Here is a 19643-nt window from a genome sequence, read left to right on the forward strand (position 1 = left end):
CGCCGTCAACCAGCATCTTGGTCACCTTGAGGTTGCGTATCGTTGGTGAAACCAGCAACGGCAAACACCCGACCGCAGTTGTGCGATCAGGGTGATCCTCGGTGTCAAAGATGATAGGCGTGCTGGACCACTTCAGCGGCTTCTGAGCGTCGAATGACGGCTCCGCTGCTGTGATCTCATGCGCCCACTGCTTGAGCTGGGGGCGAGAAGTATGCAGCGAGGCGCCACCATCGACGCACATGGCTTCCGTAGCTTTCTGGAACTCATGCTCGCCGGACTCGTCATCCTCGTCATGATCATCGTCTTCCTGCTTGTTGTCACGGCCCCGAGCGGGCCTCTCTTGCTGGTTATCCTTGCCGCGGCAGCCTCCTTGGCCGCCACGCTTCTTGCCGGATCCTTCGGCACCATCCCGACCCTTCTCCTTGTCCCGCCTCTCATACTCGGCTTTTTGCTTTTCAGCAAGCAGCTCAACTTGTCGGTAGTTCTGGAGGTCGTGGCCCTTGGTGCGGTGGATCTTGCAATACTGCTTGTTGGAGGTTCCCGGCTTGTCGACAGCTACCAAGGCCCGGCAAGCGGCGCACCCGGCAATCTCCTTGCCGGGGTCGTCTGCCTTGGCCTTCTTGGCAGCGCCGGTGTCGTCGGATCCCTCGACGGCAAGCACGGTGTTACACCCACGATGCGGCTATATCTCCCACGTGTCGAGGCACGACTTAGAGGCATAACCGCATTGTGGTTTTGTCGCAAGAAGGGTCATCTTCACACAATCCCATGTAATGAACAAGAATGGGATAAAGAGTTGGCTTACAATCGCCACTTCACACAATACATAAATAAATCATACATCAATCAGAGTACACACATAGGTCCGACTACGGAACCAAAAGAAAAGAAGACAACCCAACTACTAGATCCCCGATCGTCCCAACTGGGCTCCACTACTGATCAACAGGAAAAGAAACAACACAATGAACAAGATCTTCATCGAGCTCCCACTTGAGCTCAGTTGCGTCACCTGCACTGGTATCCTCGGCACCTGCAACTGTTTTGGAAGTATCTGTGAGTCACGAGGACTCAGCAATCTCACACCCGCGAGAAAAAGACTATTTAAGCTTATAGGAAAGGATGGGGTAATGAGGTGGAGCTGCAGCAAGCACTAGCATATATGGTGGCTAACATACGCAAATAAGAGCGAGAAGAGGAGCAACGGAACGGTCGTCAACTAGTAATGATCAAGAAGTGATCCTGAACTCCTACTTACGTCAAACATAACCCAAAAGCCGTGTCCACTTCCTGGACTCCGCCGAAAAGAGACCATCACGGCTACACACGCGGTTGATGCGTTTTAATTAAGTCGAGTGTCAAGTTCTCTACAACCGGATATTAAAAAATTCCCATCTGCCACATAACCGCGGGCACGGCTTTCGAAAGATAATACCCTGCAGGGGTATCCCAACTTAGCCCATTATAAGCTCTCACGGTCAACGAAGGATATTCCTTCTCCCGGGAAGACCCGATCAGTCTTGGAATCCCGGTTACAAGACATTTCGACAATGGTAAAACAAAACCAGCAAAGCCGCCCGATGTGTCGACAATCCCGATAGGAGTCGCATGTATCTCGTTCTCAGGACACACCGGATAAGCGAAGCGTACAGGTACCGACGTAACCCAAGTTGCCAAGGGATGGTCCCGCACGGTGCTCTAGTTTGGACCAACACTTAGACAAGCACTGGCCGGGGGGTAAAATAAAGATGACCCTCGGGATGCGCGACTCCCAAGGGAAAAAGGCTAGGTGAGGCAAATGTAAAACCAAGGTTGGGCCTTGCTGGAAGAGTTTTATTCAAAGCGAACTGTCAAGGGGGTCCCATAAATCACCCAACCGCGTAAGGGACGCAAAATCAAGGAACATAACACCGGTATGACGGAAACTAGGGCGGCAAGAGTGGAACAAAACACCAGGCATAAGTCCGAGCCTTCCACCCTTTACCAAGTATATAGATGCATTAATTAAATAAGAGATATTGTGATATCCCAACATAAACATAATCCAACATGGAGCAATCTTCATCTTCACCTGCAACTAGCAACGCTATAAGAGGTGCTGAGCAAAAGCGGTAACATAGCCAAACAACGGTTTGCTAGGAAGGGTGACAAAGGTTAGAGGTGGTTTCATGGCAAATTGGGAGGCAAGATAGCAAGTGGTAGGTAACGCGGCATAGCAATAGAGCGAACAACTAGCAAGCAAAGATAGAAGTGATTTCGAGGGTACGGTCATCTTGCCTGAGATCCCGCTAGGAAGAAGAACGAGTCCATGAAGAAGACAAACAGACGGAGTCGAACGAATCCTCACAACTTCGGAAAGAAACCGAAGCTAACGAGAGAAGCAACCCGGAAAGAAACAAACAACATAGTAAACAACCACCACATACACATGGCATGATGCACAGTCAAGTATGATGCATGTCCGGTTTAAATATGCATGGCATGGCAAAGTGCAACAAACAATACTACAAATTAAATGGAGCTCAATATGCAACAAGTTGCATATTGAAGAAACACCACATCAATTGTTTAGTTCTCTCGGTTATGTACCCAACAATATTAAATGTTGATTAACATGGCAAGAGGTGAAGCATAAGTAAACTAACTATCTAGGCAATTTAAATGAGGCCGGAACAACAAACAATAATTCCGATAAATCCTCAGTCAATTAGCAATTTAATACAAACACAATTTTTAACATTTAAATGTTGTTATCATGATGCGGATGACAATGCAAGTTTTAAGCAATTTTATGAAAATGTTGACATGAGCATGTTATGAAGCATTTGTCACCGTGGTGGAAGAAAAGGGTGCCACGGCAACGAAACCGAAAATGATGCCACGGCAACCTTCTGATGATCCGATAACTCATTGAGATACCGGTGCAAAAGAGCAAGTGTGCGGATGTGCGAAACATGCAAAAGATGGTGGGGTGATCCCGATTACCGGGTGTCCCACATGTCGGTGGCATGGAAACAAGGAACGCGCAAGCGACAACTGGGACACGGTGCAAACGCGAGCATCTCAAACAACAAAGCATTCGCTCCACGGACGTCGTCTCGGGTTGTACCTTCGAAGCGTGCCTTTTGAAACGGATCAAGTTCGTTGAGGGAAGTAGTGGAAGTAGTGGTTCACAAGTCGGAGAGGAAGTAGTCGTTCATGTTCCGTAGATGCTCGGGGTCACGACAAGGAACTTGACGTCCACGGGGTCTTCGCGGGTCGACGGTAGTGGTACACGTTGTCTTGTCGAAACCGAGCGACGGTAGTCGTACACGTTGACTTGGTGAATCCGAGCGACGGTAGTCGTACACGACATGTTGTGGAAGTAGTGGTACACATATCATAGAGGAACTTGACAGAATCCAGTCCCTGGGGTCGTCGCGGTACTTGTAGCTCGTGTAACTCCACCGTTCGTTGCGTAATCGTACATGGGTCTCGGGTCTTGGTCCTTCTTCTTCTGCTTGCTTCCGCCGGACTTGGCATGCTTGGACGATGGCAGTGGAGCATGCAGCTCTAGGTCGAGGGAGGGGTTGCGACGTTGATTAGTGAACAAATACTATGGATAACTTGCGGGCGTCCCCGGCGTAGGAAGAAGTCAGCAATGCCCTGCAGGAAGCCATGCCTTGCCTGCGGCGGTGAGGTCGAAAGAAGGCACGATCTGTCGCCGTCTTCCACAGGCACGGGAACAACGCCACATACGAGCCCGCATCTCCCTCCGAGCCGCTCGACAGAGGAGGCGAGGAGGGGACTCCAGGAGCAGCAAAACAAGAGGCCCCAGGCAGTTGCTGCGGGAGGCGAAGGTGGAGGCTCCGTGTCGACGGCCGGCAAGAGGGAGCCCTCCCCTGCGCCGCGCCCAGAGAAGCCGGAGGCCTAGGGCTCGGGGCCGGCACAAGGCCACGACGAGGAGGCGGATCTGCACGCGGACGCCTACTTGGCCGCGGGTGGGTCGCGCTGTGGAGGAGAACTTCCATGCTCCCCCTCACGGCCCGAGCTAGGGTTTCGGGCGGCGCTGTCCATGGCTGCGGTGATGGCAAGGGGGCGCCGGCGATGGGCTTGGGGAGAGGAGGTCCGCGGCGGCGGGGTTGGTTGGGGGAGTCGTGGGGAGGGGAAGAGAAAGACCAAGAGAAGAGCGAGAGAGATGGGGATCGGGCTAGGTTAACAGCGGGGCGCGGCTGGGCCTTAGAGGCCGGCCCGGTAGAGAAGGAAGTGGCCAGAGGCCTGGCTAGGCTCTCTCCTCCCTCTTATTCTTTAGCAGAAAAGAATTAGAGAGAAGAAAAGAAAGAGAGGGCTAGGGAAAGAATTTGCGCATGCGGGTAATTTTCCCGGACTCAAAAAAATGTGCTTGTTCCGAGAAAATAGAAAATGCCATGATTAAAAGATTTAAATTCAAACTCATTTGATTTGAATTCAAATGATTTGAATAGGAAGTGAGGGTTGGGAAGGTCCAAAAATGTTCGGATTTTTGGTGGAGCTCCGGAATATGATGAAAAATATATGGCGAGGTTGGAGACCAAGAATTAAGATAACAAAGGCATTGGGATATTTGCAAGTGTGTTATGGTGAACTCCAATTAATGGAATAATTTAATATAGCTCCCTAATAATATTGGGAGGATATATGTTATAAAGAGAAATCACCATGTGCATTTCCCTCGATTTAAATGGATCAAAGATCCATGCAATTTACTTAGTTGAGTTTTTAAAAATTAATGACATGATGGCATGATGACATGATGCAATGAAAAATAAAAGAGCAAGCACAAAAGAAACACACGGTGATCACGAAAAATATGGAAGTCTTCTGAAGCGTTGGTCTCGGGGCGTTACACACGGCCTTGCCCTTGCGCTTCCTGTTGTGACGTCGGCCCTTCTTCGTCGGGGCGGCGGTGTCTTTGTCTATAGAGTCGGTTTCCGCGCCGACGTCCTCGCCGGGGTACTTCCTTCCCTCTTCAGCCCGAGCGCATCTATCGGCCAGAATATAAAGTTCGGCCACATCCTTGACCTTGTTCATTGCCATCTCTTCACGCATCTTGCGGTTGTGCACATTCTGATGGAATACGCTGATCACGACGGCGGGATGAACATCTGGGACATTGTACTGTACCCGGCTGAATCTCTGTATGTACTTGTGCAGGTTTTCACCTTCCTTCTGGGGAATGATATGCAAATCGCTTGCCTGGCCATGAGCTTGGTGGCCTCCAGTGAAGGCACCAACGAATTCATGACACAGATCCAACCAAGAAGAAATGGAGTTCGCCGACAAGTGCATCAACCATGACATAACATTGGGTTTAAGTGCCAACGGGAAGTAATTGGCAAGCACCTTGTCATCGCGGGCCCCAGCTGCTTGCATGGCGATGGTATAGATGCTGGGGAACTCCGACGGATGGGTCTTGTCGTTGTACTTCTCGCCGACGTCGGGCTTGAACGTGCGGTGGGAGGGCCACTGGAACTGCCGCAGCTCACGGGTAAAGGCTGGGCAACCCACCTCGTAAGGTAGGCCGCCAGGGCCTCCTGGAGCTGGGTGGTCCATACTGGGCCCCGCCCGCCTATCTGACTGGTGGCGCGCATCGCGCCGGCGCTCGATGGTGGTTCTAGCGTCTTCATGGGCTCGATCCCGAAGAACTTGGCACTGATCGCGGTGGGTCCATGGGTCAGACGATGCTATGGATATATTATCACCAGCGTCATCATGATGGACCGACACCCGCGGTGGCTGGCGTGGGGGAGGAGAGTGCACCGTGGCCGCATCACCTCCAGTCTTGCCACCACTGGCATGTGGTGGCTCGACGGAGCGCCGGCCCGAGGGCCCCGCTGGCCGCGGCTCATCTTTGTTGGCCACGCCGACAAGGCTTCGAATGGTGGCTCTCCACTCGTCGAGCTTTTCCGCAGCTGGAGGAAAATCGAGGAGCAACTGCGCGCGCGCCAAGGCTTCTGCTGGCGTGGGTGGCGGCGAAAGCTGCGTGGACCGTGACGCGCTCCGACTTCTAACCATGTTAGAAGGAGCTCTATCACGGCCTTGCCGCTGTGCGCCATTTTCACCGATGCCTCGGTGCGCATGCTGGTCTTCTACGTCCCGCGAATGAGGCACATGACTCTTTCCACGGCGGCGCCCAGGGTCACCAGCGCGGCGACACTGCTCGTCGCGCACAACCTGGGAAGAGCACGTCGTGGGCGCTGGTGTGGGCATCTTGGAAGTCACCGCGCCGCCCGTTGGCGGCACGGCGTCGCCCTTGGAGGGCCCCGCGCCACCTGCGGGGGGCCCGGCTCCGTCTTTGGATTTGGCGGCGTGCGGACCATCGTCTCGCGCACGAACGACGCCGCTCACCCTGCTTTGACTACCGGAGTGATGCGGGTGTTCACGGGCCGTGCCCCGGCTTCCGTCCGCGGCCGCCTCGCCACTCGCCCGCATTGGTACGGGCCGTTCGGCTCCCGACGAACCGATCGCCGTGATCGTCTTCTTCTTGGAAGCCATGGTGATCAAGAACTGCTAGACTAACTGCTAGACCAGATTCTCACAACTGCGCTTCCCCTACCTGGCGTGCCAAAGATGTCGGTGGAAACGACACCTATGGGATCACTGGGATCCCTTCTACGGTTGGCGGATGCGGGGTTGTGCAAAGAGCAGGTCCAGGAGCCAGCACAAGGATCGTTTACCCAGGTTCGGGCCGCGAGGATGCGTAAAACCCTAGTCCCACTTTGGTGTATGTATTTGAGTGTTCTTGAGTTCTTGAAGTAGCTACGGTGTGTCCCTAGTCCAAAAGATCCGAATCCTTCTCCTATTCGCCTTGGGCCTCCTTTTATAGATAAAAGGGGTTGCCACCGTGGCACACATGAGGTGGAAAGGTGTACAGTGGATGAGTCTATCCTCTGGCACCGTCGGAAAAATGCATTGAATGCGCTGCCGACGTGCCCCTCTTGATTTATCGGGGACGACAAGGAAGCTCTTCCCAGCTGACGCCGCCTCACCTGGCTGCGACACGCGTCTGAGCTGACGAGGCATTGTAGCACCACGTTGGCTGGCTGCTGGGCTGGCGCGGTGGTGGAGTCTTCACGAAGATCTGCATGCCACCACGTAGGTGCTAGCTGAGTCGGTGTAGAGGCCACACGCTGCCACGCAGGTGCCTGCCCAATTGATTGAGCTAGTAGCTGCATGGGAGTGGCGGTTTAGTCTTGGCAGACGTGGGCCTGGCCGCGGCCCCGTAAGTGTCTTCGGCAAGGGCCTTGCCGGGGCCTCGGCAAGGGCCTTGCCGGGGCCCCGGAAAGGGTCTTGCCGCGGCACCGTGGTCGTCCCCGGCAAGGGTCTTGCCGGGGGTCTTGTGGATTTCCTCGGCAAGGATCTCGCCGAGGATCGTCGTCTTCTTGTCCTCATCTGATCTTGTGTGTTTATGATCTTGACGAAGATCTGCATGCCACCACAGAGGTGCCTCCCGAGCCTTGGTTCCAATGTGGTTGGTTGGTGGTGTTGGAACCCGTGGGCTCAAGGGTGGCATGCTCTGCTGGCGTCGGGCAAGTTGCCCCGGCAAGGCTCTTGTCGGGGCTGTGGAGGCTGCCCCGGCAAGGATCTTGCCGGGGGAGTCCACCTCGCCCTCTTGCTCTTTGTGTTTCTGGTCTTGGCATTGCTCTGCCCGTCTTGTGCCCTTGGCTTCCCTCCTCTGCCCTACTTAGTGTGGCCGTGGGCGTGGCTCTGACTGCACGTGCACAAGTAAAGGGGTAAAAGGGAGTGCCCCTACTTTTGTACAACGACAGCGAGTGAATAAACACTCGACCTAAGAATAACCCGCTTAGCATGGAAGATACCGACCACCTCCTGTCGTTCCATGAACGATCCAGGCACACAAAAAGGATACTTATTTGAAGTTTTTAGAGGTGGCACATGCAAATTTACTTAGGACGGCAGGGTAATACCGCATATAGGTAGGTATGGTGGACTCATCTGGAATAACTTTTGGGTTCAAGGTTTTTGATGTACAAGCAGAATTCCCACTTAGTACAGGCAAAGGCTAGCAATTAGATTGAGAAGCAGCCAGCTAGAGAGCAACAATGATCATAAACATGCATTATGCATAAGTAACATTGGACACTAGCATAGGATATGAACACCATGAACATAAATATCATAGAGGCTATGTTGGTTTTGATTCAACTAAATGCATAAACATGTGCCAAGTCAAGCCACTCGAACATTCAGAGGAGGATACCATATCATCATACTACATCACAATCATTTTAACGCAATGTTGATATCCAAGATAAATCATTATCCACTCCCAACTACTTATGCATGGCATGAGAAACTATAATCTCTAATTGTCATTGCAAACATGTTTAATCATAATGGGCTGAATCATGGATACTAGGTTAAACATATTTACACAAACAGAACAAGTCGAGTTCATACCCGTTTCTCTCTGCCACGGCCAGTTCATCGAATATCGTCATTATTGCCTTTCACTTGCACAACCGAACGATGTGGAAATAATAATAGTGCAAGAGTGTCGTGGACTAAGCTGGAATCTGCAAAACATTTTATTCAACAAGAGAAGACAAGGTAAAATGGGCTCTTTATTAGATCAACAATTATTCATATGAGAGCCACTCAACATTTTCATCGTGGTCTTCTCCTCGGTAAGACTCGAATAGAAAGAAAAGAAATTTAGAGAAACACATGGAAATATTTTTGGAGTTTTTGGTATTCTTGAACAAGCAAATAAAAGGGAAAAGCAAAAATGAGAAAAACTATTTACACGGGAAAGCTCCCAACAAGCGAAAGAAGAACAAGGTAATCTTTTGGGGTTTTCTTTTTAATATTACTACTAAGCATGCATAGAAAGTAAACTAACTACAACTATTTTTTTTGGTTTTTCTAAGGTTTTTCAAACACACAAGAAGAAAGCAAGACAATAAATCTAAGCATAGATGATACAATGAAAAAGTGTGAACACCGACAAATGGAATAAGTGACATGAATGTGATGTCGGTGGGAAACACGTACTCCCCCAAGCTTAGGCTTTTGGCCTAACTTGGTAGTCGATCAGTAGTTGGGGTACTGAGGAGCCGACATCCACTCATCCCACTGCCGAGGCTCCTCCTCTGCCTCTGCAGTAGCCTGAGCGTTCTGGTAGGCGATGATGTCTACAGGCATAATCCTATATCCGCCCCTAGCAACAGAATCAAACAAAGCAGGAGCAGGCAATGGAATAATATCACGAGTCCCCACACAAAAAACCAGGTTATATGGAATAGGGATGTTAGGAGATTCGATATCAGTAAAATGGTGGTGATCCATGGCTGCATAGTCTAGGTAAACCTTGGTCAGTGGGTAATCATGATGGCGTATCTCAACATTAAAGTGAGCCACCAAACGAGTAGCAAAAATCCCACCATGTATTTTACCCTTGGACTTATTAATGTGGAGGCGACGAGCTACAATAGCTCCCAAGCTATAAGTGTTGTCGCCCTCTAGTGCACGACGTAAAACAGCAAGGTCTGGTGAACTGAGTGCACCCACCTTCTCTCTAGCAAGCAAGCATTTTGCAATGAAAAGAGCAAAGCAATGAACAGCAGGAAAATGCAAGCCAGCGGCAGTGATAGCTGACATCCCTCTCTCATCTCCCACTGTCAAGGTGCGAGAAAAGGCCTCAAACTCAGCCGGCCTAGGCTCAGCTAAGCTCCCGTCAGAAGGGATCATGCATATGTTACAAAATTCAGTAAGTGGTATTCGATGGGTTTAAGCATATAAATCAAACTGCACCCCAGGAGGATTATTCCTAGAAAGGAAAGTAAAACTTTGAACAAAGATATTTGTGAGGATTTGATGGTGTTCACACTTATTTGCGATGAAGTCGGTGAGGCCGACACTAGCAACATATTGCGTGAACTCCTGAAGGATTCCAGCCTCTTCCATGAACTGGGTGTGTGGCCATTCGCACGGCCGTACCTCCGCCAACCTCCGAGGATGGAGATCGATGTCAGATGACTCCCCAATAACACCCTTGGAGTTCTACTTAGAAGCAAACTTCCTAAAGATATTCATCTTTTTCCTATTAACAAAAATTCTAAAAAAATTAGTCCAATTATTTTTCTCAACAAAACTTCACAAAAGTGATAGCAACTACTCATAGGGATACATAGAGGCCATAGCAAGCATTCAAACTACTTAGAACTCTAAGAATTCAACATGCAAGCTCATCTACAACAGCACCAAGAGTAGCTAATTATTCAAAATATAAACCACTAAAACAAAAACTAATTAGATAAACGGTGGAGTCACATACCAAGCAATAATCCCCTGAAACAGTTTCAGAAACGGAGCTTCGAGCAAAGAGATCGAAATCCGCGGGTTTGAGAGCAAGAACACGGGAGAGAGAGCAATGGAGAATTTTTTCTGGAGGTAAGTGATGATGTGGTGTGAAGAGATAAGTGAGGGGGACCACAACCCACCAGGGCGCGCCTGGGGGTCCTGGCGCACCCAGGTGGGCACAACCCACCTGGTGCATCTACCAATGATATTATTTGCACCAGAAATTCAGAAATATTCAGAAAAAAAATTGTATTAAATTTTCAGAGCATTCTGAGAACTTTTATTTTTGGGTCATTTTTTATTGCACGGGAAATTCAGAAAACAGACAAAACATGGCATTTTATTTTATTTAACTAATAAAAACAGAAAACTAAAAGTAGGAACAGAAGGTAATGCTTACTAAATTCATCAACTTCATACCTCTAAAAATGATTCATTAATAAGGCTGATCGGGTCTTATTAACAACCACTTTCGATTAGCATGAAACCGAATAACTTTCGTAAATCACTAGGTTACCTCAACAGGGATATGGATGTCCCCAACAATAAGCATTTCATATTTCTTTTTGGCAGTAGGTAGAGGTATTTGAAAACTTCCAATAGTGATTGTCGAAGATTTTTCAATAACATTAATACCATTCACTTGGAATTGTTTATTCGGAAAGTGCACCATATGCTCATTACCATTAATATGAAACGTGACCTTGCTTTTATTGCAATCAATAAAAGCCCCTGCAGTATTCAAGAAGGGTCTTCCAAGGATAATCGACATGTTGTCGTCCTCGGGCATCTCAAGTATAACAAAGTCAATCAAAATAGTAACATTAGCAACAACAACAGGCACATCCTCACAGATACCGATAGGTATGGAAGTTGATTTGTCGGCCATTTGCAAAGATATTTTAGTAGGTGTGAGTTTATTCAATCAAGTCTTTTATATAAAGAGAAAGGCATAACACTAACACCAACTCCTAAATCACACAAAGCAGTTTTCACATAATTCTTTTTGATAGAGCAAGGTATAGTTGGTATTCCTGGATCACCAAGTTTTTTAGGTACTCCATCTTTAAAAGTGTAATTAGCAAGCATAGTGGAGATTTCAGCTTCCGGTATTTTTCTCTTATTAGTGATGATGTCTTTCATATACTTTGCATAAGGGGGCATTTTCAAGATATCAGTCAAGCGAGTACGCAGAAAAGACTGGCCTCAGCATTTCAGCAAAGCGTTCAAATTTTTCATCATCTTTCCTTTTAGTTGACTTAGGTGGAAAAGGCATAGGTTTTTGAACCCACAGTTCTCTTTCTTTACCGTGTTTTCTAGCCACAAAGTCACTTTTATCATATCTTTTATTCTTAGGTTGTGGGTTATTAAGATCAACAGGTGGTTCTATCTCAACATCATTGTCTGGTTCTTTATTATTTGTTTGAGTGTCTTCATGAACCTAATAATTATCTTTTTCATTATCACTAGGTGAGTGTTCATTACCAGATTGAGTTTCAGCATCTGAGATAGAAGTTTCATTATCATTATCAGGAGGTTTTTCTATTTCAGGTTCACTAGAAGCATGCAAAGTCCTATCATTTTTCTTCTTCTTTTTATTCTTTCTAGAAGGACTAGGTGCACAAGTGTTAACTCTTTGTGAATCTTGTTCTATTATTTTTGGGTGTCCCTCAGGATAAAGTGGTTCCTGAGTCATTTTACCTCCTCTAGTTGCAACTCTAACAACAAAGTCATGTATATTATTATTCATTTCATCAAGCAACTCTCTTTGAGATTTAGCAACTTGTTTGAATTTAGTTTGAACCATAGAAGCATGTTTTCCAACACATTTAACATCATTTGAGATTCTAAATAACAAGTCACTCAAGCGAGCAATCATATCAGAAGTATACTTCAATTGTTTCATAACATTGGCATTGAAGTGATCTTGTTTTCTAATGTAATTCTCAAACTCATAAAGGCATTGACTAGGGTGCATATTGTGAGGATTGTCATTATCATTGAACTTCATTAAAGAATTTACCTCTACCACCTTGGCCAGTGGTGGTGTATTAAGCCCATGTATTTCTTCAATAGGAGGTGAATTTTTAACATCTTTAGCTTCAATACCTTTTTCCTTCATAGATTTCTTTGCCTCTTGCATATCTTCATGACTGAGATATAATATACCCCTCTTCTTCGGAGTGGGTTTAGGCGGTGGTTTAGGAAGAGTCCAATCATCATAATTTTTCAATATGTTATTCAATAATTCTTCAACTTGTCCAACAGTAAGTTCCCTGAACACACAACCATCACAACTATCTAGGAAGTCCCTAGAAGCATTGGTTAGTCCATTATAGAAGATATCAAGTATTTCATTTTTCATAAGAGGATGATCAGTCAAAGCATTAAGTAATTGGCAAAGCCTCCCCCAAGCTTGTGGGAGACTCTCTTCTGTAGTTTGCACAAAGTTAAATATTTCCTATAAAGCAGCTTGTTTCTTATGAGCAAGGAAATATTTTTCAGAGAAGTAATAAATCACATCATGGGGACTATGCACACAACCAGGAGCAAGAGTATTGTACCAAGCTTTAGCATCACCCTTTAATGAGAAAGGAAACAATTTGAGAATAAAGTAGTAGCGAGTTTTCTCATCATGAGTAAAAAGGGTAGCTATATCATTCAACTTAATAAGATGTGCCACAACAGTTTCAGTTTCATAACCATGGAAAGGATCAGATTCAACCAAAGTAATTAACTCTGGGTCGACAGAGAATTCATAATCCTTATCATCAATAAAGATAGGTGAAGTAGCAAACTTAGGGTCATATTTCATTCTAGCATTGAGAGATTTTTCTTTATACTTGCATAGTAATTTCTCTAGATCATCTCTATCCTTACAAGCAAGAATATCTCTAGTTGTCTCCTCATTCATAACATAACCTTTCGGTACCTTAGGCAATTCATATCTAGGAAGGCTAGTTCTAGCAGGTGTTTCAGGAGTTTCAGTTTCAAGCTCATCGTCAGATTCAACAACATCATGTTGTATTACTCTAGCAGTTTGTTCATCAAGAAATTCACCAAGTGGCACATCATCATTATCAAGAAAGGTACTAGCATTATCCATAGCAGAAGTAGCATCATCAATAACTTGCGACATATTAGAATTGATAGCATGTGGTGGTGTTGCAAGTTTACTTATAACAGAAGGTGAATCTAAAGCAGAACTGGATGGCAGTTCCTTACCTCCCCTCGTCTTTGAGGGAAATATCTTAGTCTTAGCATCCTTCAGATTCTTCGTAGTGATAAATTGATAATAATCCCAAGTGACTCAACAAATATAGCTATGCTCCCCGGCAACGGCGCCAGAAAAAGGTCTTGATAACCCACAAGTATAGGGGATCGCAACAGTTTTCGAGGGTAGAGTATTCAACCCAAATTTATAGATTCGACACAAGGGGATCCAAAGAATATTTGAAGGTATTAGCAGCTGAGTTGTCAATTCAACCACACCTGGAGATTAATTATCTACGACAAAGTGATCAGTAGCAATGGTAACAGTAACAGTGATAGCAGTAATTTTGTAGCAAGTGCAACAGTAACGATAACAGTGGTAACTTAGCAAGAACAATATAAGATAAATTCGTAGGCATTGGGTCGGTGACTTGTTGGATGATATTCATGAGACAGTTATAACCTAGGGCGATACGGCACTAGCTCCAGTTTGTAAACATAATGTAGGCATGTATTCTATAAATAGTCATACGTGCTTATGGAAAGAACTTGCATGACATCTTTTGTCCTACCCTCCCGTGGCAGCGGGGTCCATATTGGAAGCTAAGGGATATTAAGGCCTCCTTTTAATAGAGAACCGGAACAAAGCATTAACACATAGTGAATACATGAACTCCTCAAACTACGGTCATCACCGGGAGTGGTCCCGACTATTGTCACTCCGGGGTTGCCGGATCATAACACGTAGTAGGTGACTATAACTTGCAAGATCGGATCTAAAACATGGATATAATTGTGATAACATAAACGGTTCAGATCTGAGTTCATGGCACCCGGGCCCAAAGTGACAAGCATTAAGCATAGCAAAGTCATAGCAACATCAATCTTAGAACATAGTGGATACTAGGGATCAAGCCCTAACAAAACTAACTCGATTACATGATGAATCTCATGCAACTCCTCACCGACCAGCGAGCCTACGAAGGAATTACTCACTCCCGGTGGGGAGCATCAAGGAATTGGCGATGGAGAAGGGTGATGATAAAGAACGAAGATCCCCCTCTCCGGAGCCCCAAACGGACTCCAGATCTGGCCTCCCGATGAAGAACAGGAGGTGACGGCGGCTCCGTCTTGTGGATCGCGATAATTCTTTCCCCCTTATTTTTTATGGAATAATGTGATTTTATAGTGTTGGTTTCAGGGTCAGCGGGGCCATCAGGAGGGGACAACCCACCTGGGCGCGCCAGGAGGGGGGCCGCGCCCTGGTGGGTTGTGCCCACCCAGGTGTGCCCCTCCGGCAGGTCTTGGCTCTAGAAATTCTTGTTTATTGTATAAAAATCCTTGCAAAGTTTCATTCCATTCTAAGAACTTTTATTTCTGCACAAAAACAACACCATGATAGTTCTGCTGAAAACACCATGCAAATTACAGTCCAAAACAAGAGGAAAAGCATTAGGAAAAGTAGATACGTCGGAGACGTATCAGTGTCCACGTACCCTCGTAGACCGAAAGCGGAAGCGTTAGTTTAACGCGGTTGATGTAGTTGAACGTCTTCACGATCCAACCGATCTAGTACCGAACGTACGGAACCTCCGAGTTCAGCACACGTTCAGCTTGATGACGTCCCTCGAACTCTTGATCCAGCAGAGGGTCGAGGGAGAGTTTCGTCAGCACGACGGCATGGTGACGGTGATGGTGATGTGATCCGTGCAGGGCTTCACCTACGCACTACGACGCTATGACCGGAGGATTAAACTGTGTAGGGGGGCACCGCACACGGCTAAGAGAATAACTATTGTCCTTTTGGGGTGCCCCCTGCCCCCGTATATAAAGGAGGGGAGGAGGAGGCAGGCCACCAAGGGGCGCGCCAAGGGGGGGGAGTCCTACTAGGACTCCACTCCTAGTAGGATTCGCCCCCCCCTTTTCGTTTCTCATGGAGGGGAAAGAGGGAAGGGAGAGGGAAGAGGAGAACGAAAGGGGGGCGCGTCCTCTCCCCTAGTCCAATTCAGACTCCCTATGGGAGGTGGGCACGGCCGCCCCTTGTGGGCTGCCTCCCCTCTCCCCTATGGCCCATGAGGGCCCATTACTTCCCCGGGGGGTTCCGGTAACCCCTCGGTTCTCCGATAAATATCCGAAATGTCCCGAAACCATTCCGGTGTCCGAATACCTTTGTACAATATATCAATCTTTACCTCTCGACCATTTCGAGACTCCTCGTCATGTCTGTGATCTCATCCGGGACTCCGAACAATCTTCGGTCACCAAAACACATAACTCATAATACAAATCGTCATCGAACGTTAAGCGTGCGGACCCTACGGGTTCGAGAACTATGTAGACATGACCGAGACACATCTCCGATCAATAACCAATAGCGGAACCTGGATGCTCATATTGGTTCCTACATATTCTACGAAGAACTTTATCGGTTAAACCGCAATAACAACATACGTTATTCCCTTTGTCATCGGTATGTTACCTGCCCGAGATTCGATAGTCGGTATCATCATACCTAGTTCAATCTCGTTTCTGGCAAGTCTCTTTACTCGTTCCATAATGCATCATTCCATAACTAACTCATTAGTCACATTGCTTGCAAGGCTTATAGTGATGTACATTACCGAGAGGGCCCAGAGATACCTCTCCGATACTCGAAGTGACAAATCCTAATCTTGATCTATGCCAACCCAACAAACACCTTCGGGGACACCTATAGAGCATCTTTATAATCACCTAGTTACGTTGTGACGTTGATAGCACACAAGGTGTTCCTCCGGTATTTGGGAAGTCATGGGCCTCATGGGCCACGAGAGAGAGAGGGGACAGCCCACAAGGGGTGGCCGCCCCCCCCCCCCATGGGAGTCCGAATTGGACTAGGGGAGGGGGCGGCGCCCCCCTTTCCCTCTCCTACTCCCTCTCCCTTTCCCCCTTTCCCACTCCGGAGAAGGAAAGGGGAATCCTACTAGGATTATGAGTCCTAATAGGACTCCCCCCTTGGCGCGCCCCCTCTAGGCCGGCCGCCTCCTCCCCTCCTCCTTTATATACGGGGGCAGGGGGCACCCCAAGGCACAACAGTTATTCTCTTAGCCATGTGCGGTGCCCCCCTCCACAGTTTACTCCTCCGGTCATAGCGTCATAGTGCTTAGGTGAAGCCCAGCACGGATCACATCACCATCACCGTCACCACGCTGTCGTGCTGACAAAACTCTCCCTCAACCCTCTGCTGGATCAAAAGTTCGAGGGACGTCATCGAGCTGAACGTGTGCTGAACTCGGAGGTGACGTACGTTCGGTACTAGATCGGTTGGATCGTGAAGACGTTCGACTACTTCAACCGCGTTAACCTAACACTTCCGCTTTCAGTATATGAGGGTACGTGGACACACTCTCCCCCTCTCATTGCTATGCATCTCCTAGATAGATCTTGCGTGATCGTAGGAAATTTTTTGAAATTGCATGCTACGTTTCCCAACATCTTGTCCATCACATCATTCTCTAATGATGTTTATCCCGTTCATCAAATGACAACACATGTCTATGGTCAAGAAACTTAACCATCTTTGATTAACGAGCTAGTCAAGTAGAGGCATACTAGGGACACTCTGTTTTGTCTATGTATTCACACATGTACTAAGTTTCCAGTTAATACAATTCTAGCATGAATAATAAACATTTATCATGATATAAGGAAATATAAATAACAACTTTATTATTGCCTCTAGGGCATATTTCCTTCAGCTTCATCCAACAATACCGTCGAATCAAAATATGACATTGGTGGTAAGTAGTATGATGATCACCGCCCACAACTCTTTGTGTTCTACTCGTGCATATCATCTACGCATAGACCTGGCTCGGATGCCACTGCTGGGAACATAGCATGCAATTCAAAAAAAAATTGACGCTCATGCAAGATCTATCTAGGAGATGCATAGGAACGAGAGGGGAGAGTGTGTCCGCGTACCCTTGTAGACCGAAAGCGGAAGCGTTTGACTATTGATGTAGTCGAACTTCTTCTCGTTCCGACCGATCAAGCACCGAACGTACGACACCTCCGAGTTCTGAATACATTCAGCTCGATGGCGTCCCTTGAACTCTTGATCCAGCAAAGTGTCGAGGGAGAGTTCCGTCAGCACGATGGCATGGTGACGGTGATGGTGAAGTGATCCGCGCAGGGCTTCGCCTAAGCACTATGTGAATATGACCGGAGGCGTAAACTGTGGAGGGGGGCGCCGCACACGGCTAACAATTGTTGGTGTGTGTTCTAGCGGTGCCCCCCCCCACATATATATAGGTTGGAGGGGAGGAGAGGCACCCAAGGGGGCTCCCCAAGTAGGAGGAATCCTACTTGGGCGCCTCCCAATTCGGCCTCCCCCCCTTCCATATTCATCCAGAGGAGGAAGGAAGGAGGAGGGAGGAGGGAAGGAAGGGGGAGGCCGAATCCCTCCCCTTCCTTCTCTCTTCCCCCTCTTTCCTTCTCCTCCTATTCGGCCTATATGGGGGTGGACCAGCCCCTTAGGGGCTGGTCTGTCCCCCTCTTGGCCCATTGGCCCATATAGTTCCCGGGGGGTGCCCGAAACCACTTCCGGTGACCCGATATGTACCCGATACTTCCAGAACACTTCCAGTGTCCGGATATCATTGTCCAATATATGAATATTTACCTCCCGGCCATTTTGAGACTCCTCGTCATATCTGTGATCTCATCCGGGACTCCGAACAACATTCAGTCACCAAATCACATAACTCATATAATACAAAATCGTCATCGAACGTTAAGCGTGCAAACCCTACAGGTTCGAGAACTATGTAGACATGACTGATACACCTCTTCGGTCAATAACCAATAGCGGAACCTGGATTCTCATGTTGGTTCCCACATATTCTATGAAATCGATCATACCGTAATGACAACATACGTTATTCCCTTTGTCATCGCTATGTTACTTGCCCGAGATTCGATCGTCGGTATCTTCATACCTAGTACAATCTCGTTACCGGCAAGTCTCTTTACTCGTTCCGTAATACATCATCCCGCAACTAACTCATTAGTCACATTGCTTGCAAGGCTTATTATGATGTGCATTACCGAGAGGGCCCAGAGATACCTCTCCAATACTCGGAGTGACAAATCCTAATCTCGATCTATGCCAACCCAACAAACACCTTCAGAGATACCTGTAGAGCATCTTTATAATCACCCAGTTATGTTGTGACGTTTGATAGCACACAAGGTATTCCTCCGGTATCCGGGAGTTGCATAATCTCATAGTCAAAGGAATATGTATATGTCATGAAGAAAGCAATAGCAATAAAACTTAACGATCGTTATGCTAAGCTAACGGATGGGTCTTGTCCATCACATCATTCTCCTAATGATGTGATCCCGTTCATCAAATGAAAACACATGTCTATGGTTAGGAAACTTAACCATATTTGATTAACGAGCTAGTCTAGTAGAGGCTACTAGGGAGACCGTGTTTTGTCTATGTATCCACACATGTATCAAGTTTCCAGTTAATACAATTCTAGCATGAATAATAAACATTTATCATGATATAAGGAAATATAAAATAACAACTTTATATTGCCTCTAGGGCATATTTCCTTCAGTAATGCCGAGTGGGCCCGAAGAGTACCTTTGAGGAGCAAATCTTAGTCTTGAACTATCTAGCACCTTGACATAACCTATAAGCTATATTTATCATCACCTAGTTACGGGTAACGTTTGGCAACCCCAAAATAACCATCTGATATGAAGGTCTACGATATTCTCATGGTGTAACGACGTGAATAAATGTTAGCACATAATATGATAATACTGACAACATAATGACAATGAGATCTTGATATCAATAATGTGTTCTCATTATTTTTGACATCCTTGTTACTCTTAACATAGCCCCATGATTAGGAAAAATATGATAATATGCAATACGTGAGCTAGTCTTAGAGGTGAGACAAGGGATCTATTTGGTGTTTATGTTTCCACATGCGCAACTGAGTTTTTCTCTAAACCTCATATTCAAGAACCATTGTAATTATAGCATAAAAATATAAACTTTGATTACAAACATGTAAATAAAATAA

This window comes from Triticum aestivum, chromosome 4D (genome assembly GCF_018294505.1).
Source record: "Triticum aestivum cultivar Chinese Spring chromosome 4D, IWGSC CS RefSeq v2.1, whole genome shotgun sequence".
Taxonomy (NCBI): Eukaryota; Viridiplantae; Streptophyta; class Magnoliopsida; order Poales; family Poaceae; genus Triticum; species Triticum aestivum.